Source organism: Schistocerca americana, chromosome 3 (assembly GCF_021461395.2).
Source record: "Schistocerca americana isolate TAMUIC-IGC-003095 chromosome 3, iqSchAmer2.1, whole genome shotgun sequence".
Lineage (NCBI taxonomy): Eukaryota > Metazoa > Arthropoda > Insecta > Orthoptera > Acrididae > Schistocerca > Schistocerca americana.
Window position 1 is genome coordinate 647,280,021 of NC_060121.1, and position 25,287 is coordinate 647,305,307.

Here is a 25,287-nt window from a genome sequence, read left to right on the forward strand (position 1 = left end):
TCCACTGACATGATGAAAATATCGGGTTTCAGTGATAATTTCACTGATTTTACTTGGGCAAACAAAATGCCAGCAACATGTATAGATAATTTTGTAACCAACTATATTTATAATAAAGCAAATAATTTTTGTTTGGATTTAGGACTTACCAAAGACAGTAGAACCTTGCTCCAAAAAAACCTACACCAAACGCTAGTTCAGTATAGAAAATCTGAACTTACTCCACGATAGATTAAATAAGGTGGTGTGGGTTACATACAAATCATAGTATTTCATGTTCAAAACAATTTTATTACTTTCTGTACTGCCCCACTTACTGCACATCATAAAAAAGTAAGAAATGAAAGTCAAGTGGGTAACTAAAGGAATAAAAACCTCTAATGCAAGAAAAAGACAGCTACACAGGGACAGGGAACTAAAACATAACAGAAGTCCTGATTTTGTTACCTATGTAAAAAATTACAAAAAATATTTTTAAAAAGTTGCAAAGGCAGTAAAGAACTGACAAATAATAGATTTATTTTGGATCGTGAAAACAAAGCAAAGGCATTATAGTCAGTAATCAAAGCTGAAATGGGTGCCACAGCTATAGGCTATGATATCTCTGAAATGGAGTAGAGTAGCATGGAGAGCTGCATCAAACCAATCTCAGGACTGAAGACCACAACAACATCAACATCTCTGAAATCGAGATAGAGAACAAAACTATTGCAAATCCTGCTCAAATTTTAGAATTATTTAATGAGATCTGTACAAATGTGAACAAATAAAACATAATTGTAGAAAATTACCCAGATAAGGTAAGTTTCTTTAGCTCTGAGAAATTTTAAGATGAACTTTTCAGTACATTCACCAGAAATACTGTAATAGATATATAAAATGTAATACTATCATTAAAAAGTAAAACATCAGAAGGATGGGATGGGATACCAACAAAAGGGTTAAAAACTGTCTTTAAAATAATTACAGAGCCACTATTTACAACAATTAACCAGTTCCTTCAAGATGGTAATTTTCCAGAAATACAAGTACGCAGTAGTTAAGCCACTATTTAAAAAAAGGCAGATAATAACACATTGGAAACTACTGACCAGTCACTCTCCTTCCATTGCTATCAAAAATATTTGAAAAAGGTTGTCACAAAACAAATTCAAAATTTCATAGAAATATTTAAAATAATCTCAGAAAATCAGGATGGATATAAAAAAGGCAAAACCACAATATCTGCTATAAACCATTTTGCAGAAAAATTAGCTCCTCTAGACAACTCACTGCATGCCACAAGAATTTTTTGTGACCTACCGAAGGCCTTTCATAGTCTGAACAACTACTTGCTACTGTGTAAACTGTAAAAAATATGGAACTAGGGGCACTTTATTGGAATGGTTTTAAGTCCTACCTAACCAACTGAAGACAAAGAGTGATTATATCACCAGAGAGAGGACCTTATACTTCAAAATGGAAAACCATTTTACAAGGAGTACCTCAGGGAACGGTCTTAGGTCTCTCTCTGTTTCTGGTTTACATAAATGATCTACCACTTAATACTGAGTATCACTCAGTTTTATTGGCAGATGGCACACCAGTAATTGCTGAAAGTAACAGTAGTGACCAAATTCCTCAAACTGTATTAAATACTTTAGAAAAATTACAAACCTAGTTTGATTTAAACAGGTTACAATTAAACATGGAAAAGACTCAATTAATGCAGTTTAAAACAAAGCAAGCAAAATTATATTATGTTCAAATCAGTCTCAAAAACCAGAATTTGCAGGAAGATGTCTGGTTCTTTATTAAGGCATAATGCCATACGTGCTAGAAGATGAAAACGTGAACTTGAAATGCAGCAAACAGTTGAAACTAGCCAATAGTGTGAAATTGCCAGGAATGTAATTGGATAAAAATATATCATCGGGCTCACATATAAAGTACCCTGCAAATAAATTAAATAGCCTAGCACTTGCAATGAGGATATTGTACAATGATACCAGTATGGACATAAGAAAAGTAGTATAGCACAGCTACTTCCAGTCAGCAATAAGCAATTTGTATTTTGGTTAACTCAAGCTGTGCGTGTTGAATACTAAAACTTCAGAAAACCATCATTAGAAATACGCACAATGTCGGGTGAAGAAAATTATGTCACCTACTTCTAGGAAATCAGAGTATAATAAGTGTTCCTTCACTACACATCTATAAGGTGGTAATTTTTGTACATAGTAAACCTAATTTATTTGTAGCAATTCATTTTCAACATGATTACATCATCAGAAATCAAAATAATTTTATGCTGCCCACCTACTGATTAAAACTTTATGCTCAAACTCCACAGTACATGGGTATGAAAATTTATAACAAAGTGAAAGGAAGAGAATTGCTCAGTATACCGTATTTACTCGAATCTAAGCCGCACTTTTTCCAGTTTTTGTACTCCAAAAAACCGCCTGCGGCTTAGAATCGAGTGCAAAGCAAGCGGAAGTTCTGTAAAATGTTGGTGGGTGCCACCACAACTAACTTCTGCCGTCGAATATATGTAGCGCTACATAGGCATGCTTTGTAGGCACAAAGATAAATACTGGCACCAAATCCTCTGCGTCAGTAAATAAATTTTAAAAAACGGGTGGAAGACGAGCTTTTTTCTCTGCCGCGAGTTTCGACCACTGCATTTCCATACATTATCCAACGAAGTAAATACAAGTTCCGTACTGTTCATCTTCGAATGTAGCAGCATTTCAATGTACTACGAAAATCCGACTGGCAAGACTGTTTGGGATGTTTGTCAATACGGCCAACTCTACGTTCTGAATTTTTTCCTACCTGTGAGAAGAGATGGTTGCTAATAGAAACTTTTATGAATTGTGAATCACATGAGTATTCTCTTCACCATAAGAATAATACGAATATAAATATTTTGCCATGTATTGTTTCGTGTTTGCTGCTATCTCATTTAAATCCTGTCTGCCTAATAAACTACGAAACTAGAGTGAGACAACAGCAAACGTGGAAGAATATACATATCATGTCATGTTTATATTCGTATTATTCTTATGCCTAATAGTGATACAGTCAGAAATGAAGCACAGCAATTGACTAGATTTTTAAATCTAAGATGACTAATTTCTATGCAGAATGTAATGTACTAAAGAGGCACCTGCAAAGATTTTCGAATGGAGAAAAATTTACGCTAAACTCTCGTTCAGAACATCTTCTATCATATGCAGTCTATTATTTGGCTCTTGTTGATCATTATCAAAGGAAGCAGCAGTGTAACTAACAACAAATAGCAGTCTCTTGCCATTGTTTCGCTAATGAGACGATTCCTCTCTTTTTTCTTTTTTTTAATTGTAAGCGGCGGTTGTTGTTGTTGTTGTTGTTGTTGTGGTCTTCAGTCCTGAGACTGGTTTGATGCAGCTCTCCATGCTACTCTATCCTGTACAAGCTGCTTCATCTCCCAGTACCTACTGCAACCTACATCCTTCTGAATCTGCTTAGCAGCGGTAGCGCGCATAAAAGCAAGCCATGCCGCAAGCGGCGACAGGCCGTAAACACGCACTATCAGAATGCAACGAACAGTGCATGACACAGTACAGTAATGGATTTTCAGCTCAGAGTGACGTAAACACATATAGCGAAGAAAACGGCGCTTATCAGATGAAAGAAAAATAGGCAATCAATTCAAAGCAGACGAAGCACGTGAAAAAGGAAGGATACCCGTATAAATATGGACGGAGCGCCTGATGCATAGCAATGGCTACCTGGTAAAGCTTAACTGCTAAGCTTACGACTCGAACCAAACTACTGTAGCTGTATCGTCATTCATTCGACCTAAATTGTGTCTCATATTACAATGGACCAACTTTGTTTCGATTTAGAGATGCGGCCTGAAACTTTTCTCTCCCTTTGAATTTCGAGTCTCAAATTTCAGGTGCGTCTTAGAATCGAGAAAATTTTTTTCCCTAGATTTCGAGTCATTTTTCAAGTGCGGCTTAGATTCGAGTGCAGCTCAGATTCGAGTAAATACGGTACATTTAGAAACACTGAAAAAACCTTATATTTGTAACTAGTGCAGAAATGTTAGCATTCAGTAGAATAATTCATGATGGACAACCTGAAAATCTGAGTGGGAGAGAGCAAGTACTTGGGTCTACTAATTTTAGAAAGTTTGTTACTTTTTAAGAAAAATTATTAGTGGCAAATTAATTACATATCCAGTGCAGTATATTAAATTAACAATATTATAAGAAAAATTGTAAAACAATTTTTGTGTTTTGGCAAGTCTCCTGTACATTAAGTCAATGACTTGAAATTGTATGTTACGAGACAATGAACTTCTGTTCTATTCTCTGAAATACCTTTTCATGTTCTTTATTATTTTGCCATATCAAATCTGGGTAAAATCTCAAGCTTTCCACTGTCAACTCAATAACTTCTTCGGGAGCAACTGACTGTCTTGCCTGCTGTTGTGGTGGACTTTTACAGCCAATAGAGGTCTTGTGATTAGTCAGTATACTTCATCATTATGTATCTCCCAGTTAAAGATACACAAAATCTGGTGTGAAGCTAAAGTGGTTGGCATACTGAATCCTGGGAAATATCCCACTGATCCCAAGAATTTTTGATCAGTCTTGCTTCTCTGTCATCTATACAAACTGTTGGAAAGAATAATTATGAACCACATATTGGAACATGTAGACCAGACCTTTATTGAGGGTGTATACATGGACGAGGATAAAAAATTCCCGAATTTTTCCCGGTTAAAAATACACCTTCTCCCGGATGAAAATACACTTTTTCTGTGTTAAGTAACAGTATACTTTTCCTCAAAACTGTACAACTTATCAATCCTTTCAATGGTTGTGGTTTTATACACCAGCGTAGAATTTCCCAGCACTTACACCAGTCGTAGCTCATGTCACGTGATCTTGCCAGCCGATAACAGCGGATATTCAGCACATAGGACAGCCATAGCAACATCACTGTTAAGTAGCGCGAACACACAAATAGGGAAAGGTAATGGTTTAAATTAATATACATAGTGTTGCTACAAGAAAAGAAAAGCTTTTACGTGTAATATTAGTCTCTAAGATTAATAAGATGCAAGAGAAGCTATGCTTTCACACATAATGTTGATCTTTTTTGCGCATGTTCCACTTCAAGATACATCACACAAATGTGCCAGTAAAATTTTTAACAATGACATAAATGTCTTCTGATCTTCCAGGGTCGAAAATATTCTAAATGGTCGTCCTCAAAGATTTGATTTTTGAATGAGAGTCAAACGCTCTGTGATTTAAGAAAGTCATCGGACAGTCGCGCACAGAGTTCATCTTGCATAAAAGGAAACTTACTTTGAAAGTAACGCTTTCCAAACAACCATTCAGACCTGTTAGAAATAGATTTGTTTCAGCAGTTGCCAGAAAGCGCCAGATAACAGGCATCATCACACTTGCGCAGCTACGATGATGCAGGAAACATTAAAAGATCTTACATTATGTCATAAAAGAAACAAGACATTAGAGGATACTCCAAGAGCATAGGAATTTTGTGAACTATACTAAAATGCATCATTCGGCTTGAAGTGCACATTCGTATGTCCAGATTCAGATGTAAATTTTCTTGGAGTACCAGTACTGTATTATCTCATGTTTGGTTATTTATTAAGGCATAATGCCATACGTGCTAGAAGATGAAAACAAGAACTTGAAATGCAGCAAACAGTTGAAACTAGCCAATAGTGTGGAATTAAACACTCCGTTTCAAATAAATTGACTGCATCAGCAGAAAAGATTAATAAAAGTCAAATTTCCTTAACAAACCGACAAAAGGTGATTCACGCTTGACTGTCAGAAAGGTGGAAACAAAATAAAATCTGGAACTAATTACATATTTGAGCCTTCCGTAATTATGTGAATGTATTTTAATTCCCTTGATAGCTGCCGGCCACAGAAATCCGTTTTGTGTTCATTTGACGTGAGAGTAATAAACGAAGAGGAAACAGCAAAATCACTTAACGTAAACACAGTTCACGTAGAGACTACCACCTCCCCACTACAATTCAGACTGCTCTGTGCATCAGGTTGGGATCTACGATATTTCCGAACCGGACCAATATTAGATAGTGGCGCTCCCCTTCCCTCGAGCATTTGAGGTAGGGTGCCAAAAATTTAAGAAATCGACTTTTCAAAAGTATCTTCGTTTTCTAGCGCACATCTTTCTGAAGAACCTGATACATGAAACATATATGTTCGAGGGAACGTAAGACGTGTTATTTGGTCTTACGTGTGCGAAAGTGCAGTGCCACGCCTATTCGTAGAGCATTCTTCTACCGCACGTCACTGTATTTCGCTCTGTGGAATTGAAACGTATATATTTTGTAATGGGTGCCATCAAACTATATTCACGCCAGTGGAAATTAAAATGTCCTGTGGTGCCTCTCCTGCTCCCAGTCAGCTGGTTTGACATCCTGCTCCTCTTTAAAAAATTCTTGCAATTAATACTGGATGGGATTATTTGTAACCGGCAGAACAAGAACTCTTCAGAAAATTTGCAGTCTTTACTGCGTAGTAGCTAATAACTTGCTGTTTTGTGTGGCATAAAATTAAATATAGGATACATAGAACGAGTAAAGACAAGAGAGAAGCAAGACAGTACACATTTCTTCAAGCCTTAGGTCCTAGCTTTTTCCTCTCTCTAATCTTGCCACAGCTTTATATGGCGTACTTTCCTTTCTGGAAAAGAATCTATTACCTCATCAAAGTTCCTCAACGTTTTGCTACATGAAAAACGAAATGTCATTGTCTAATACTAGAGAAGCTGTTAATACTAATAGTACCCAAGAGTTGTGTGGTTTCGCGATCTGATTACGTGTATTTTGTCACTGCTAGACAAAACCAAATAGGCCTGCCTAATATTGCAGCAACTGTTACACACGCTAAATAAACGAGACTGTTTTGGCACAAATGTTCATTTTTATAACACGACAGAATATAATTCACAAAGTACCAATATCAAATGCCTACTAGGCCTACTACAAGCAAAAAGTTTTATGTTAGGAAATAATTTCTCATTTCATTCATACACTCTAGCTTCTGAAGCACGAGATCGAGAAGTAGTAGTATGAAATTTTTATATAAATTTGGAACAGTCATATTCTTCCATAATTTGTGTGAGTCCCCGTTTCTTCTCCTTCCTCGTTCTAACAATCAATCTTGTCATCACAAATTTTGTAACTATTCCAGCCAGTATCAAAACTTATTCTCTGGTTAACTTCACTAACCCTGCCACAATCGCCGGTTTAGTTATCCTGCATTTATTCTCCGATTAGGCGTTATTACGCGTTGATACAACGTGTTTTCTGCGCTGCTCCCAGAATTGAACTGTAGCGGCTGCTAGCCGGGGACTGTATAGCTGACCCTTAGTAGTATAGCGGTCTGGCCAAAAATTTTCCGTCAAAATTTCATTTCCTTGGATACACGGAGGAGACAATACGCAATCTTTGTTGCCTGTTATTCCCGTTATTTCCACTCTGGTAGTCTGAATCTATGGAATTCGCTAGTAGTTCTAACAACGCTGATCACTTGCAAACCGAGTCAACCCCAAACACAGCGATTGGAATTCACCCATTCGGCTTTATTCTGCTCAGCTCGTATAGACCCGTCCCCTTCTGTCTGCAGGAAAGTTTATTTCTTGATGCGACGGGGATTCCCCAGGCAGAGACATCACGTACACTATGCACGCATTCAAAAATCAACTTAACGATTCTTTCAGAAATCAATTTAGAATTTGTTAAAAAAAAAAACAGGGATGCATTCAAAATCATACGAGTAATCGATAAGCCAAGCGCGCGCTGGATGCTATGCACTTTGTGAAACAAGGTATTTTTGTCAATAATACGAGTTTGGCGCCATCACCCCCCCCCCCCCCCCCCTTACTTCCTACGCCCGGCGCAGATGCCCCGGCCCCCAAGTTCCGGGTCTGTTGTGCATACGTGAATCTGGCTGCTTAGGCACACCAGTAAAATTCTTCAGTATAGCATCTGGCTGCTTGCTGCTATTGCTTATACAGCTAACTGCCACACTTCTGTAGTCAGAAGCGGGAGAAGGTACTAATACGCACATGCACATAAGCTCGCTCGTAACCGCTCAAACTATTCTAATGTAAACAACTGTGATGTCACGCTCGTCAGAGGCAATTTGTTGTTATGAAACATTGCATAGACTTCCTAGCCTTTGACATATTTTGCTGTTGGCAGACACATGTATGAGCACTGTGTTGTGTTGTTGTATATGGTGCATTTCCTTTGCAACTTGAGTTTTCTTTTCGTGTTTCTTTTCTCACGTTCATTTTTTATTGCTGCAATATTATTCTGCAGTAGCGAGATACAGTAATATTCTTTGTTAGAGTATTGGTTCTTACCACTCAAAACTGAAAACTAAAACAATGAAAAGTTCCCAGAATTCTAAAAAATTCCAGGGTTTTTCCCGGTTTTCTCCCGGATGAAAAAATTCCCGGGTTTTTCCCGGATCTCCCGGTTGCCCCGGGTCGTAGACACCCTGTTATTGAACAACAGGCAGGACTCTGCCCAGGAGAGTCACATTGTGGCCAGATTCTCAATCTAACTCAGCACATAGAGAACAGATACGAGAAAGGCAGATTATAAGCATGGCATTCCTAGACCTAATTGTGGTGTACGACACTGTAAACCGTAACAAACTGTGGTATGCATACTGTAAGACCTTCGGTACACACACCATCAGTTTATTTGACTTGTCGCTCTAACGAAGTAGGCGAGTGTCAGCAACACGTCTCATGGTCTTATCGTGGCATGTTTATCTTCTGCCGTTAGGTCAGACGATAGAAATGCCACTTGTACGCTTAGAGTAGCAGATTGATGGTGACCAACTTTAAACATAACTTGATTAATTTTCACACACATTTATTAAAATAGTAACAAGCATAAACCTTACGTAACTTGAATCTGGATGCTATTTACAATTGACAATCTGAAGTTCCTTTGGTCTTTGTACGTTAATCTTATTCTCACATATATCTGATACTGGACAAAGAGTCTATACATTTCTCTTCATGGCTATGTACAGGAATATGATAATCTTATTAGGTGCAGACTGAAACTTGACTATAGACTGGTACAGAGAAATACAGGCTGGTACAGACTAATGCAGACTGGTACAGACTAATGCAGACTGGTACAGACTAATGCAGACTGGTACAGACTAATGCAGACTGGTACAGACTAATGCAGACTGGTACAGACTAATGCAGACTGGTACAGACTAATGCAGACTGGTACAGACTAATGCAGACTGGTACAGACTAATGCAGACTGGTACAGACTAATGCAGACTGGTACAGACTAATGCAGACTGGTACAGACTAATGCAGACTGGTACAGACTAATGCAGACTGGTACAGACTAATGCAGACTGGTACAGACTAATGCAGACTGGTACAGACTAATGCAGACTGGTACAGACTAATGCAGACTGACTAATTGGAGGTCTGTACACTTGTCATAATACCTCGCGCGTTCAGGTATCACTGCGCGAGTGTGATCCAGTGAGGAGAAAAGGTTCTACGTTAGCAGCAATCTCATCGGTTGCGTTACATATTAATACGCAGATCGGCGGAAGCAGAATTTGGTCCGTCTCTAAGGCAGTGCCATCTTGTAGTGCGGAGACGGAAGAGCGCTGCGCCTGCAGCTGTTGTGTTTAGCGGGGCGCGCTCTAGTGGGAAAGTTGTGTATGCACTGACTATGCAGAACTATGTACACAACACAAACTCAGAAGACAGATTTATAGTCACAAAGGACTACTGATTAATAAAGTTCACCCAAAGCCTATTACAGAACAGGTGACTGTCATCCTGAACAACAAGAAAAGCCAATGGAGAATCCAGAAAAATGGTCTCCCTCAAGGCAGTTGTTGGCATCACTGCTATACAATATCTGCACCAATGACCAACCTGTCGAAACAGGTAAATGATCTTTCATTATGTTGATATACTGTAAGTAACCTGGAGGGGAAAGCAACTACAGCACTGGGACACCCCAACATACCTTGGAGTACAGCTCAACTACACAATTATTTTCAAAGACCACTGCGAGAACATGAAGTTCAAAGTCTGCAACCAAAATAATATTACATGCAAGTTCGCAAACAGCACATGGTGCATTCAAACAAATGTTCTGTGCATATCTGCTCTAGCTCTATGCTTCTCTATGGCAGAATATCCTGCACCAGTCTGGCAGAACTCCACACACACACACACACACACACACACACACACACACACAAACACACACACACAAACACACACACACACACACACACACACACACACACACACACACCAGATATGTTGACATCGCTAACAACAACACAGGTCACCTTATAACTGGTTGCCTACGACCAACTTTAGCTGTCAAAATGTATCATGGTATAGGCATAGCACGCCCAGACATTAGATGAAGAACAAAGAAAGAGGTTGAGAAGAAAGAACAGGACAATGATTCCAAGAATCCATTGTTTGGAAACAACCATCGTGTCCAAGGCTGAAGTCGAGAAAGAGCTTTCTTTGAAGAACTGAAGCCATCATATCATCACCTCCTGCTGGGTGAATAGAACTTTGGTGAAATAAAGCAACTGAAAGTAATAACCAAAACCTAAAAAAAGAGCCCACTACTGTATTCCAACTATCCTGGCAGAGATGGAAGACATTGAACAGAAGAAAAAAATTAGAAATGTTCAGCATTGAATCACATGTACAAATTAACTTGTGATGTGAATGTAAAAGGACTCATTCCACATCATGATTTATCATGCAAAATGATCCATGGAACATGAAACAAACTAACTAACAACCTACAACCTACAACCTACCTACCTACCTACCTACCTACCTGACTAACTAACCAGTCTAACTTAACTGCAAACTAGTGTGATGCAGTGCAAACAAAACTTGAAGTGATGGAGCTATATTACTGGAGATGCAACCTGCAAATGTGGAGAGAGCTTCAAGACGCTTAACAACTCTAGTCAAAGTTGCCTGAAGCCTACATACTGGAGGACCTGGTTTCAGCAAATGCTCCACCAATCAAGACTGTCTCAAAAATAATTTGATATGTTATAATAATAATAATAATAGTCATGGTACAACAGATGGTAAAAATTTTGTACTGATGGCCCTACTGCTATCATTGGAGATTAAACCAATGGGTAAATTCCTCTGTATCTTCTCAATATTAAAAGCTTGCTTCCATGCTCCACTAAGATTATATCTTCTGTCCCAATTGAAGATGATCTCACACATTCTGATTTCTACTCCTTCTTAAATAAGAGAATTACAATACGTAGCAGCACAGGGCAAGATATTAGTTTCTTCCAATATTATTCTGTCTTTAATCATGAGACTGTGTTTATCAGTTGCTGATTTCTCAGATGCCCAATTGTTAATGAGCTATTGGTGTTCTGCACAGTAGTAAAAAGTAGTATGAATGGGCTGACAGCTTTACTTACTTCTATACTTGCAAGGAATCTTACAAAACCCAGGGACTCTGCAACCAATGCTGTCCTCAACTGGGTGATGCATCCCCTTTATCTTCTTATGTTGCTGGAAAGCAGGTCTTATGCTTCAAACTCTCAAACTGCTGGCTATTTTGCTAGATGTAACACTACAGAAAGTAAGGAACACAATAGGTGGATCATCACGTAATTGACGAACATGTCTGCATTTTTGTTTCTCTTTACACTGAAGTCATGGGATAGTGATATGCACATATACAGATGGCAGTAGAATCACGTATTCAATGTATAAAAGAGCAGTGCATCGGCAGAGCTGTCACTTGTAGTCAAGTGATTCACGTGAAAAGGTTTCTGAAGTGATTATGGCTGCATAACGGGAAATAACAGGCTTTGAATGTAGAAGGGTAGTTGGAGCTAGAAGCACAGGACATTCCGTTTTAGAAATCATTGGGGAATTTAATACGCCAAGATTCACGGTGTCAAGACTGTGCCAAGAATACCAAATTTCAGTCATTACTTCTCAACATGAACAATGCAGTGGCCACTGGCCTTCACTTAAAGACTGAGAGCAGCAGCATCTGCACATAGTTGTCAGTGAAATAACCAAAGAAATCAACGTGGGACATGTGACAAACTTATCAGTGGCAAAATTTGGCATTATTGGGCTATGGCAGCAGATGAACAACACAAGTGCCTTTGCTGACAGCATGACATTGCCTGCAGCACCTCTCATGAACATATCGTTTGGACCGTAGATGACTGGAAAACTGTGGCCTGGTCAGAAGAATCTCGATTTCAATTGGCAAGAACTGATGGTAGGGTTTGAGAGTGATGTGGACCCTTCAAAGACATGGACCCAAGTTGTCAACAAGGCACTATGGAAGCTGGTAGTGGCTCCATAATGGTGTGAGCCGTGTTTATGTGGAATGGTCTGGGTCCCCTGGTCCAACAGAACTGACCATTGACTGAAAATGGTTATGTTCAGCTACTTCGAGGCCATTTGCAGCCATTCATGACTCCCTTTTCCCAAACAAAGATGAAATTTTTATAGACGACAATGTGTCATGTCACTGGGCCACAGATGTTCGCAACTCGTTTAAAGAACATTCTGGACAATTCGAGTGAGTGATATGGCCACAAAGATTGCCTGACATGAATCCCATCAAACATTTGTGGGACACAATCAAGAGGTCAGTTTATGCACAAAATCCTGCACCAGCAACACTTTCACAGTTATGGAAGGCTATAGAGGCAGCATAACTCAATATTTCTGCAGGGGACTTCCAACAACTTGTTGAAACCATGCCACATTCAATTGTTGTGCTATGCCAGCCAAAATGATGTTCGACATGACTTTATGAAGAATTCCATGACTTCTGTCACCTGTGTGTATATCGCAGATTCTTAGACATTATTTTAGAAAATGTACTTTACATGCTTAATCTTGGAATCGAAGTGGTCCTTGTCAGAAACCATTGTGGACTAGATGATGAAAACTGTATGTTGAGTTATAAATCAAGTGTGATGGCTTGCAGTATACAGATTGGCCAAACTGCCCAAAAATTTTTTTCTACAAAAACAACTAAAATTGGTTTCTTTACACCTCTTTCTGTTCAACAATGAACCAAATGTTTGGGTGCACGCTGTTCATTTTATCAAGAAAACGCTCAAGAGCTTCAGTGCTATATGGCTGGACCACAGACATGTTGTCACTGTATGAAGAAAATGAAGATTAGCAAATAAAATCGGATTTAACGTGCAGTCCTCAAAATGCTTAGACAACAGGGTAGCCACAGCCTTCCCATCGGTCATATCATATAGTGGATATAAATTTTTAGTTCTTTATAAAATGACATCTTGTGAACTTTGTTCAATGCGTGTATAATCCGATCATCGTAAGAATAAATCTGATGTAAACAAACACAAACGCATTGATTGGTCAGAAGCCGTAGCACACGTACACAGGTTGTGTGATGCTCTTGGAAGTAGGTCCCACTTATGTATTAGATACCTTCTTACTAAGTTACATTACATGAAACTTTAAGATATCCAAATGTATTAACAGCCATCGATGTTTTTCTTAAATGCATTTTAGCTATGTAGTTTTTATTTCAAAAATCATGTACAGTCACAGCCTCTGCAGCGTTGTGCTCTGACTGCAGTATGAAAATGGCTGAGGCTTCTTTCTGTTCAGTAGTGAAACACGCGCGTGGTACATGGTTAAAAAGTGCCGAGAAATAGGCTGTTCTTAATGTTTTTCATAAATTTACGGAGATAATCGGCTTTGAAGTTTTCCCAGGACTGTATATACTGCAGTTGAGAAGTAAACATTCTTGCGTTAGTTCAAATCTCCCCAGAATCTCCCCCCCCCCCCCTACCCCCCCCCCCCCCCCCCCCCCCCCCGTTCAATTTGAAGTACCTACATCTCATAATCATATAACTCATCATTTTTTATGAATAATGCACGTCTTCTTGTTTCTCATTATATACTGGATGCAAAATTCCTATTTCCATTTCAAATACAAATACTGAATTATCGATGTTTTATGAAAGATTGTTCATAAAAGTTGTTTAAATTAAGAAAATAAAACAATTTAATTTTTTAAGACAAAAATGAAAAACCAAATCCTCTTTATTTGGACTATGTCCATTATTTTACACCACAGAGATAGATAAGTATCTTATAAATATGAAAAACAATAGTTTTCATAGCATCGAGCACATCATACAAATGCTGCATTTTTACATTTGCTACTCTGTACCATTACAATATGAACCCAACAGAACTGATCTGGAGCCAAGCTGCAGGATTTGGCCCGAGAAGTAACAAGACTGTAAAGGTGCCAGACTTACTGGAACTAACGCACGCAGCTTTTTCACACGTCACTGCCGAACGCTGGCGGGGTATACAACAGCTCGTCATAAAAGAAGAAGAGAAGATGCTGCACCTGGTTGGCTTAGTGGATACTGTTGTTGATAGGCTCGTTATCAACGTAGCAGGTGACACATCCAGAACTAACATGTATTTCTCGGATTTGGATAATGAAGGAGCTAAGAGATTACTGATGAAAGTAATACCTTCAGCGGCTTCAATATTTAGCTATATGGTGAAATCCTTCAATACTCTCTTATGTTACACACAACTTATGCAGAAAAATTACCCTGTGGTTCAGTCATGTTTTTAATCACCAGTATGTTACCTAAAACAATAATGTGTTATGGTTTTCGTCTAGCTGTCTAAGAAGTGTATTGTGGGAATTTGCAGTGTATTGCTTCATTCTGCTTTAAAAAAATAAATGACATTCGAAGCTGAATTGCTCCTCTGCTCATCTCTTGTTACGTGTGAGCTGCAGCTGGCCGCGTCACTGCAGGCTAGCTGTACCAGCTGACCGGCCAGTGCTGTCCAAGTTAAATGCACTGGTAAAGCTGTTGTCCCGTATTTTCGCCAAGTCGATGTGCACATAATGCACAGCACAAAACGTACCATTATTATCATACTTGACAGTACTCGAGACAGCTTGGCTGAAGTCCCACGTGAAACTGAAACCCAATGACGTTACAGCAAACATGGAAGAATACATAGTGCAATGTTTACATCAGGTTTATTCTTATGATGAACGGATTATAGTATTTAAGGTTGTTTTGTCTCCACTTAAACTCATCTCCCATGTCTTTTACACATGAAAGACTATTGTACGTTTGTGTAGTGTGTTGTATCGAAAAATGTTTATGCACAGCTTGAACTGTAACAATATGATGAAAGAATATAATTTTTTTTGTGTTTCATGGAGGGTAATGTTTGGGGCTGTGTGGTTGATTGGGATTAAGGAACTAAACTGTGAGATCATCAATACCTCAATCAGGAGTTAGTTCATCTGGAGTTGTGACGTCTGCCAGAAATAAGACTGGACGATGAAAGTACATATGGATGGTAAAGTCGAGGCACTGAAGGTAATACTGAAGCCAAAGACGGAAATAATTTACTGAGAAAGAGAAGTATATAGATGGTGCTGGTAGGTAGGTCAGAAAAGATGAGGGTGTCTCCCAGGGCTCATCTGTGGCAAGATAAACCCCACCAGTATTTGAACCCCAGCCAATTCGATTAATGACGAAGACATTTACAGAGTAAAGAGCACCTTTTAGTTGGGAGATACATACCAGTAAAAGTGAGAAGGCTAAAAATGTCATGGACACAAGTTGGGCCACCAATAATAAAACAAGGTGGGAGAAACAATACAGCAGAAAGTGAATTGAGCCAAGGGAGTAACACTAGGGCCTCTGCATGCAATAGGACCATCTCTCCCATAGTTGCCCCACACCCGGTCAGTTATAGTCGAATGAAAGCATCCAAAAGCAATTACAACAGAGTACAAGAGAGAGGACGGGGCAACTGGCAAAGGAGGGAGCATTGTGGGGTTCCTACGACCCAGAATGTGAAAGAAGACACAACTGTAATCCAAACCATGCTGCCCTGTCTCGAAGGCAGTTTATAATGTTATAATTGAGAATAAAAACTACTTTCACAGAGAAAATGGAGAACCAGTTCAATTTACATGAGCAGTCTGCCAATATCAGAGTAAAACATTCAGAAGACTATGCTTAGAATGGAGAGCAAGGAGGGAGCATACCACTCCACAGTATAAATTACTGTCTGTAAGGCTTTACAACCACAATTTGGAGCCTGCAAGTCTTCAGGCAAGATCTAGTGAATGACTGTATCCCTGTGAAATTTCAGAGGTGCTAATGTTTATTACCACCAGATTCTGTACAGGGAAATGATGAGCAATCCACACAACTGTAGAGGTAGGTTGGTTTGGAAGGAGGGGACCAAACAGTGAGGTTATTGGTCCCATCAGATTAGGGAAGGATGTGGAAGGAAGTTGGCCATGCCCTTTGAAAGGAACCATCCTGGCATTTGCCTGAAGCGATTTAGGGAAATCAAAGAAAACCTAAATCAGTATGGCCAGACATGGGTTTGAACCGTCGTCCTCCCGAATGCGAGTCCAGTGCACTGACCATTGCGTCACCTCACTTGGTAACTGTAGAAGACAGCAGTAAGTAGCAAGTGACTGGCTGATAAAGGAACCATGAGTTTGATCTGGCTGGTGGTACGCAGCAGCAGACAAATAACTGTGGAGCAGCTGAACAAATACATCTTGTTGACCATATATAATTCATAATTATAAGCTATTCCTGCAGACATACATTACATCACATCCATATCTCACAGACAAGGGGAAATAAAAAAATTCCTCAAAATGGAGGTGCTCTGGCCACAGCTTCCTCACTATGCATTTTTCAAGCTGCAAGTTCAGCACTGCATTTGGTCACTAAGGAATGCTTTGACTTTCAAATAGTGAATTTTTTAGCTGTATCTGTTTCTCCCCCACTCCCCACCTATCGTATGGAAAAGCAAAGAGAGGTAGGCCATAAAATTTTGCTTTCTGCTCATGATATTGAAAACAGCTTACAATGAGAGTACAATAGTAAAAATTCAAGAGTGTTTTTCTCATTTCAAAAAAAATTTGATAACTGTTTAACGTCGTGGTGGGATTCTCATGACCCCAAAAGCAAAGAATAATCAAGCCAATCGAATGTGCCAATGTTGCCTTGCTCAGAAAAAGCTTGTCGAGAGTGAAGTCGAACAACATGGGAGGGGGATACTGCATTTAGAGTTCATTACGCCAGTTCAGACGGGTAATCAAATTTTCCATCTGGAGATTCTGCGAAGACCATGTGTTCAAGAAAGATCTAATCTGTGGGAGGTAGGTGATTGGGTATTCCCACAATGGCAATTTTTCTGCTTGCACAGTCGTCTCAATATGCCAGTTTTTTGCATGACACTCCTGTCCCCTTCTTAGAATAAAGTTTAACCTGTATACATACCAATAATAGAATTTCAACCCACAACAATGTATTCCTATTTGCAAACACTTAACTTAATGAACAATCAAGTTGCGTATTAGCAATCACTGGTCGTGACCTGAGGAGCTACTTCCCTGGTTTGATTCTTAGTTGTCCTGTAAAGCATTTTCTTCTATTCTCTCAACACATTAGAAAAACCTTGACATAATTGTGTTTAATAGTGGAGAAACGTAAAGCTATAAAATTATATTTTGCATTAGTATTTTGCACTGCCAACTAACAACCACACTTTCTTAACTAGTGTCTGTAAAAGACTTACAGAAGTTATAAGAGTCCTTCCCTCCTTCTCTAAACCGGAGCTAGTACAGATTAAAAAAGTATAAAAATCAGTGTTATCTTTATGATCTACAGCTGGCAGCTCTCCATGACATTTTGAGCAGTTTGCATTTCTTCAATATACCTCATGACCTGCTTTACACAGTACAGTCTCTGGGAGCACCTCTTTTTTGGCGTCCAAATAGTTTTCTATATCTTTGGTTTCAAGAATTCAATTTGTGCATATTTCCCCTTCACAAGATATGCTTCCAGCTATTTTTCTCCCTCTATATTTGAACCTCCTGGGTTTTGTTTCTTCACTTACAACAGTAACTATTTTGCTTACTGTCAGACCCTTGAGAGTTCCGAGTCTCCTCTTGAGAGTTCCGAGTCTCCTCTTGAGAGTTCCGAGTCTCCTCTTGAGAGTTCCGAGTCTCCTCTTGAGAGTTCCGAGTCTCCTCTTGAGAGTTCCGAGTCTCCTCTTGAGAGTTCCGAGTCTCCTCTTGAGAGTTCCGAGTCTCCTCTTGAGAGTTCCGAGTCTCCTCTTGAGAGTTCCGAGTCTCCTCTTGAGAGTTCCGAGTCTCCTCTTGAGAGTTCCGAGTCTCCTCTTGAGAGTTCCGAGTCTCCTCTTGAGAGTTCCGAGTCTCCTCTTGAGAGTTCCGAGTCTCCTCTTGAGAGTTCCGAGTCTCCTCTTGAGAGTTCCGAGTCTCCTCTTGAGAGTTCCGAGTCTCCTCTTGAGAGTTCCGAGTCTCCTCTTGAGAGTTCCGAGTCTCCTCTTGAGAGTTCCGAGTCTCCTCTTGAGAGTTCCGAGTCTCCTCTTGAGAGTTCCGAGTCTCCTCTTGAGAGTTCCGAGTCTCCTCTTGAGAGTTCCGAGTCTCCTCTTGAGAGTTCCGAGTCTCCTCTTGAGAGTTCCGAGTCTCCTCTTGAGAGTTCCGAGTCTCCTCTTGAGAGTTCCGAGTCTCCTCTTGAGAGTTCCGAGTCTCCTCTTGAGAGTTCCGAGTCTCCTCTTGAGAGTTCCGAGTCTCCTCTTGAGAGTTCCGAGTCTCCTCTTGAGAGTTCCGAGTCTCCTCTTGAGAGTTCCGAGTCTCCTCTTGAGAGTTCCGAGTCTCCTCTTGAGAGTTCCGAGTCTCCTCTTGAGAGTTCCGAGTCTCCTCTTGAGAGTTCCGAGTCTCCTCTTGAGAGTTCCGAGTCTCCTCTTGAGAGTTCCGAGTCTCCTCTTGAGAGTTCCGAGTCTCCTCTTGAGAGTTCCGAGTCTCCTCTTGAGAGTTCCGAGTCTCCTCTTGAGAGTTCCGAGTCTCCTCTTGAGAGTTCCGAGTCTCCTCTTGAGAGTTCCGAGTCTCCTCTTGAGAGTTCCGAGTCTCCTCTTGAGAGTTCCGAGTCTCCTCTTGAGAGTTCCGAGTCTCCTCTTGAGAGTTCCGAGTCTCCTCTTGTGAGTTCCGAGTCTCCTCTTGTGAGTTCCGAGTCTCCTCTTGTGAGTTCTGACCATTCTTTTTCCACTTCTCTTCTTCACAAGCTTCATTAAGGATATTCACAACTGTTCCCAGTAATTCAATATTGAACTGACTCTGGAACATTCCTTCCCAACCATTTTTCCCATACATAGTTGGGGATCCTACCAATTAACTGTCTCATTAGATGGCTCTCACTTATTGGTTCACGTACAAACTTCATCCTTGTTAGATACCAGTCTAAATACTTTAAGAACCCACCCTATTTAGCACTGTGTGGCTTGTGTATAGTAAATCTGGAGTTATTTTCTGCTATTCTCCCCCCAGACCAATATTTCTCCTTAAATTGCTTCTCAAAATCTTTCCATTCCTGGAATTCCTTTGCTTTGAAGACTCTCCATTTTCCAGTTTTGGTTCTTTTAGTGCGGGAGACAAGCCTTGATACTGACAGCAAAGTAGAGTCATTGTTGACTGGCTACCTGATTTTTATACCTGAGCAGATAGTAGGAACCAGTTGTTTCATTGTTTTTGTTACTAATTCATTTTGTTATTTATTCATTTTGTTGTTGTTAGTGTTTATTTGCTTCTGTTTCCTTTAAAACAATTCCAGTGCAACAAGTATTGCTGGCCCAAAACGCGATGGGAAATGGAGGAAGAAAAGTGTGCTACACAGCCAGGCCCGCAAATTCGTGTGTTTGGTGAGCACCTACTTTGAAAGAGAAAAGGAAAATGGTGAGCTCTTATTTCCTGTTGCTCAGGTTATTAAAAGGACTACAGCAGCATTGAAAATAAGCAAGAACACTGTTGTAGCAATAGGGAAAGAACAGTACAGTATAGTCTGTGGTGAGAGTGGTACAACAAGGCTGCACACACCAGGAAAGAAGCGGCTGAGGGAGAAGCAAGTGACAGCTTTGGACAGTTTCCAGAAAGATGCTATTCACTGTCATATATGTGGCTAATATAAGAGAAGGGAACAGCCTACTAACACAATTACTCGTGTCACTTCAGAAAGACGATCTTTTTAGAGGAAGCAAATTTTCATTTGCTTAAGGACATAGCTTCACTTATTCACTGTTTAATAGATGCAAAATATTTGTGGAAAGGACAGGTGTAGTCACATGGCATTGCAGATTTCTGCACAGAATCATGGGTGTGAGATTCAAAAATATAGTGTGGGCAGATGAAACTTGGGTTAATGTCAGGCTGGTGTGATGGAACACCTGAGAGACCTATGGCAATACCTGCTGGAAAAGGAATTTTAAAAAAGGACAGGTGATTGCCATATAGAGATCAACAGCATGGTCTTTCAAAAGTCCTTCAAAACATCACTTATGATGAATCTGACAAGTCCATCAGTGATCGTCATGGACAATCCCCCTTATCATTCCATTGTTCATGATTGGACACCAACTTTGGTGAGGAAAAAAGAAGATATTCAGTGGCTGAAATGATGATGAGTGGATTTCAGAGACGATATGAAGGAGGCAGAATTACCCAAAATTATGGCACAAAAGAAACCACAATTTCTGACGTATGTATGCAATTGATGAGAATGCCAAAAGGCATAGGCTTAAAATTGTTCAGCTTCCTCCATACCATTGTCACTTCATTGAAGGGGTATGGATGGAAATAAAAATTTACATGGCTGCAAACAATAAAAAATCCATGATCTCTGAAGTTGAAAATCTTCTAGCAGCTATCGATCAAGTGACAAGCAAGACACGGACAAAAATTGTGAACAGTACTACAAGTACCATCAGAGAGGCAGCCAAAAATGAAGGTGTTGTGGAAGAGTTCATACAAAATTTAATTATAGTGAGCAGTGATAGTTTGAGCAGTGCTGAAGAAGACTATTTTAAATCAGATTCTGATGGTAATGAGAGTGGTGTTTTTCGATTAGCATGACTACAACACACTCAAGAATGTAATGAGTAAGGACGCCACTGACCTATCAACATACTGAGTGTACTATCTTCGTATTATAATATACCGATAAATTATTCAGTAGCTCATTATAGAACCAATAAATGTTATTAATATTTAACAATGGAAACAAAAATTGTTAATGTTAAATGATCTGACAAAATAATTTTCATTTATACTGCGAAGTTTGAGAAATAACTTCCTGATATTACAGTGTATTAGATACTAAATAGCTCTCTTCAGTTTTTTGAGATTATGTATTACAAGTAGCAACTGTAAATAAATTCACATGTACAAATACGACCTGCATGTTATCAGTGTTTTTGCTTATGTTGCTAGAGAATGCATATAAGAAGAAACTACGTGCAGAGTGCTGTAAGCACATTCGGCAACACTGCCGTCTGCCCACCTGAACTGTCAATACCAATCGCTCATCTCAAGGACTATCTCATTCCACTTTGGTGGAAAACTATTTTCAAATTTTTGTAAGAAGATTACAGGGTGATTTCCTTTTCAGGCATGAAAGACTGAAACTTACTGGATAGATGACTTCCACCTTCTAGGCAAAATTCCTTCCACCACTTGATCACATTTCTTATCATTCAGGGCAAGGGCACAGTACTCCCTTTTAATTCTCCTTTGTTTTCAGATTTCTCAAATTTCTACTTCAAATCAATAGTGTGGGTCCTACAATCTCTATTAGATTAGATTAGATTAGATTTACTTTCATTCCAATTGATCCGTAGTGAGGAGGTCCTCCAGGATGTGGAACATGTCAGAAAAACAACAATACATGACAAATATTTAAACTAAAACAAATAAGCTAATGTACCATTCCACAGGTCCCAAGTGGAATGATCGTCATTTTTTAATGAACACTAAGAGTCATTTTACAAATACTATTGCACTGAATTTAAAATAAAAAAGTTTTTTATTTATTTATAAGGTAAGAAACATGTAATACAACTACTGTAATACTTATTTACAATGAACACATTACTGCACTGAAATGGTGCAGAAGTTAGATTATACTTACACACACACACACACACACACACACACACACACACACACACAAATTTTCAGTGAACACATTACTGCACTGAAATTGTGCAGAAGATATGTTGTACTTATATACAAATCAGTTGGTTTTCCTCAGAAATTCATCAATGGAGTAGAAGGAGTTGGCCACCAATAAATCCTTTAGGCTTCTCTTAAACTGAATTTCATTGGTTGTTAAGCTTTTTATGGCTGCTGGCAAGTTATTGAAAATGTGTGTTCCTGAATAATGCACACCTTTTTGTACAAGACTAAGTGACTTTAAATCCTTGTGAAGATTATTCTTATTTCTAGTATTGATTCCATGAATTGAGCTATTGGTTTGAAAAAGTGATATATTTTTAATGACAAATTTCATTAAGGAATAAATATATTGGGAAGCTGTAGTTAATATCCCTAGTTCCCTAAACAGGCTTCTGCAGGATGTTCTTGAGTTCACACCACATATAATTCTTACTGCACGTTTTTGTGCCCGGAAAACTTTAGCTTGGCTTGATGAATTACCCCAGAAAATAATCCCATATGACATTATGGAATGAAAGTAAGCATAGTATGCCAGCTTTTTCATTTTTATATCCCCTATGTCTGACAAAATTCGCATTGCAAACAGAGATTTGTTAAGACGCTTCAGCAGTTCTGTGGTGTGCTCCTCCCAGTTGAATTTATTATCAAGCTGTAATCCCAAGAATTTAACACTGTCCACTTCTTCTATCTTCTTGTCATCATATGTTAGACATATACTCTTGGGACACCCCTTACAAGTTCTGAACTGCATGTAGTGTGTTTTTTCAAAGTTTAGTGACAAAGAATTGGCTAGGAACCAGTGATTAATGTCTACAAATATTTTATTGGCTGATCTTTCTAAGACTACACTTGATTTGCTATTTATTGCAATGTTTGTATCATCAGCAAACAAAACAAACTTGGCATCTGGTAATGTTACTGATGAAAGGTCATTGATATACACAAGAAAAAGTAAGGGCCCCAAAATGGAACCTTGTGGGACCCCACATGTAATTAGTTCCCAGTTGGATGATGCCTGATAGCTTGATACATGTCTCTTTCCTAATATCACCCTTTGTTTCCTGCCAGAGATATAAGATTTGAACCATTTTGCAGCATTTCCTGTTACACTATAATATTCTAGTTTACTTAAAAGGATATTGTGATTTACACAGTCAAATGCCTTTGACAGATCACAAAATATACCAGTTGCCTGCAATTTTTTGTCTAATGAATTAAGTACATTTTCACTGTAAGTGTAGATAGCCTTCTCAATATCAGAACCTTTTAGAAATCCAAACTGTGACTTTGACAGTATGTTATTTGAGATAAGATGGTTATAAAGACGACTGTACATTACTTTTTCGAAAATTTTTGAGAATGCTGGCAACAGTGAAATTGGACGGAAATTTGATGCTATTTCTTTATCTCCCTTCTTAAACAGTGGCTTAACTTCAGCATATTTCAGCCATTCGGGAAATATTCCACTGATAAACGACTGGTTACACAGATAGCTTAATATGTTACTTAGCTCAGAATCACATTCTTTAATTAACTTTGTTGATATTTCATCATACCCACTAGATGTTTTTGATTTTAAAGATTTTATGATGGACATTATTTCTGTTGGGGTAGTGAGGGTCAAATTCATATTATGGAAGTTACTTGAAATGTCTGGTCTAAGGTAATCCATAGCAGCATCTACCGAACCTGACAACCCCATCTTTTCAGTAACAGTTATAAAATGTTTGTTAAAAAGTTCTGCAACACTATACACATCTGTCACCAATGCATCATTTACTCTTAATGCTATTTGTTCCTCTTCATGTCTGGTTCTACCGGTCTCCTCCTTCACTATATCCCATATTGTCTTTATTTTGTTATCTGATATGACTATCTTTTCCTTGTAATATATTTGCTTTGACATCCGTATTACAGTCTTTAATATTTTGCAGTATTTCTTATAATGTGCTATAGCATCAACATTGGAAATGTTTCGGATTGACAGATACAGTTTTCTTTTTGTTTTACAAGATACCCCTATTCCTCGAGTAATCCATGGCTTCTTTGTAGACTTTGCTCTAACCTTGGTAAGTTTTGGGGGAAAGCAGTGTTCAAATAAGGTAAGCACTTTATTAGCAAAAATGTTATATTTTTCATTCATGCCATGAGCACTGTAAACATCAGTCCAGTGAATGTCTCTGAGGAGTGTCCTAAAATAATCAATTTTTGGCTTACTGATTACCCTCTTGAGCTCAGATTTAACAGATTTTATATCTTGTTCAGTATTAACATTTAACAGAAGGAACTGCATGTCATGGTCTGAGAGGCCATTGACTATTGGTTTTGTAATATAATTTTGTTCATTTGACTTTTCTATAAAGATATTATCAATGGCTGTTTGTGAGCAAGTGGTTATCCTAGTGGGGAACTTTACTGTGGGAATTAAGTTGAATGATAGTGTTACTAATTCAAATAGGTTCTTATTGGGAGAGTCTTTAAGGAAATCTACATTGAAATCACCAGCAACCACTATTTCTTTGTTTTTGGTTGTTAAATGGGCCAGTACAGCTTCAAGGTGGTTTACAAACAGATTAAAGTTACCTGCAGGTGCTCGATATACACTTAATATTATGAAAGATTTTTTGTGAAATTCTAATTCTGTTGCACATGCTTCCATATGCTGTTCTAGGCAAAATTTATGAATGTCTATGTTCTTAAATTTATGACAGTTCCTGATGAATGTGGCAACTCCTCCTTTCTCCATTTCTGATCTACAATAGTGAGATGCTAACCTAAACCCTGTAACACTTAAAAGTTCTATACTATCAGTTCTTTCAGTGTGGTTAGCAATCTTTGCTGTCTGCCCAATAATTTCCTGTAACCTATTATCAGCATTTTCTACTGTGTGACAGAAACTACAGGTACTGAATGTAATATTTCCATTTCCCTGTCCGTATTTTGTTGTGATGTTCTTTCAATTCAGTAATCAAGTGGCAATTACAGTTAATCTGTCCCTGTATAACAAGCTGGTAAAGCACAGCCCACAAGCCATTATTACTGTGTGTTACTGGAAAAAGAGCTAGTGCTCAAAAACTAATGTGTATGCTGTTTTCTATTGTGTGTTAATGTGC

At 38.8% G+C, this 25,287-nt stretch overlaps 1 protein-coding gene across 1 annotated transcript in view; it reads right to left on the bottom strand.

Moving 5' to 3' along the window:
* LOC124607149 (E3 ubiquitin-protein ligase TRAIP) overlaps nucleotides 1-25,287 on the bottom strand; it is a 231,666-nt gene that overhangs the window by 95,042 nt on the left and 111,337 nt on the right. The window lies entirely within an intron of this gene.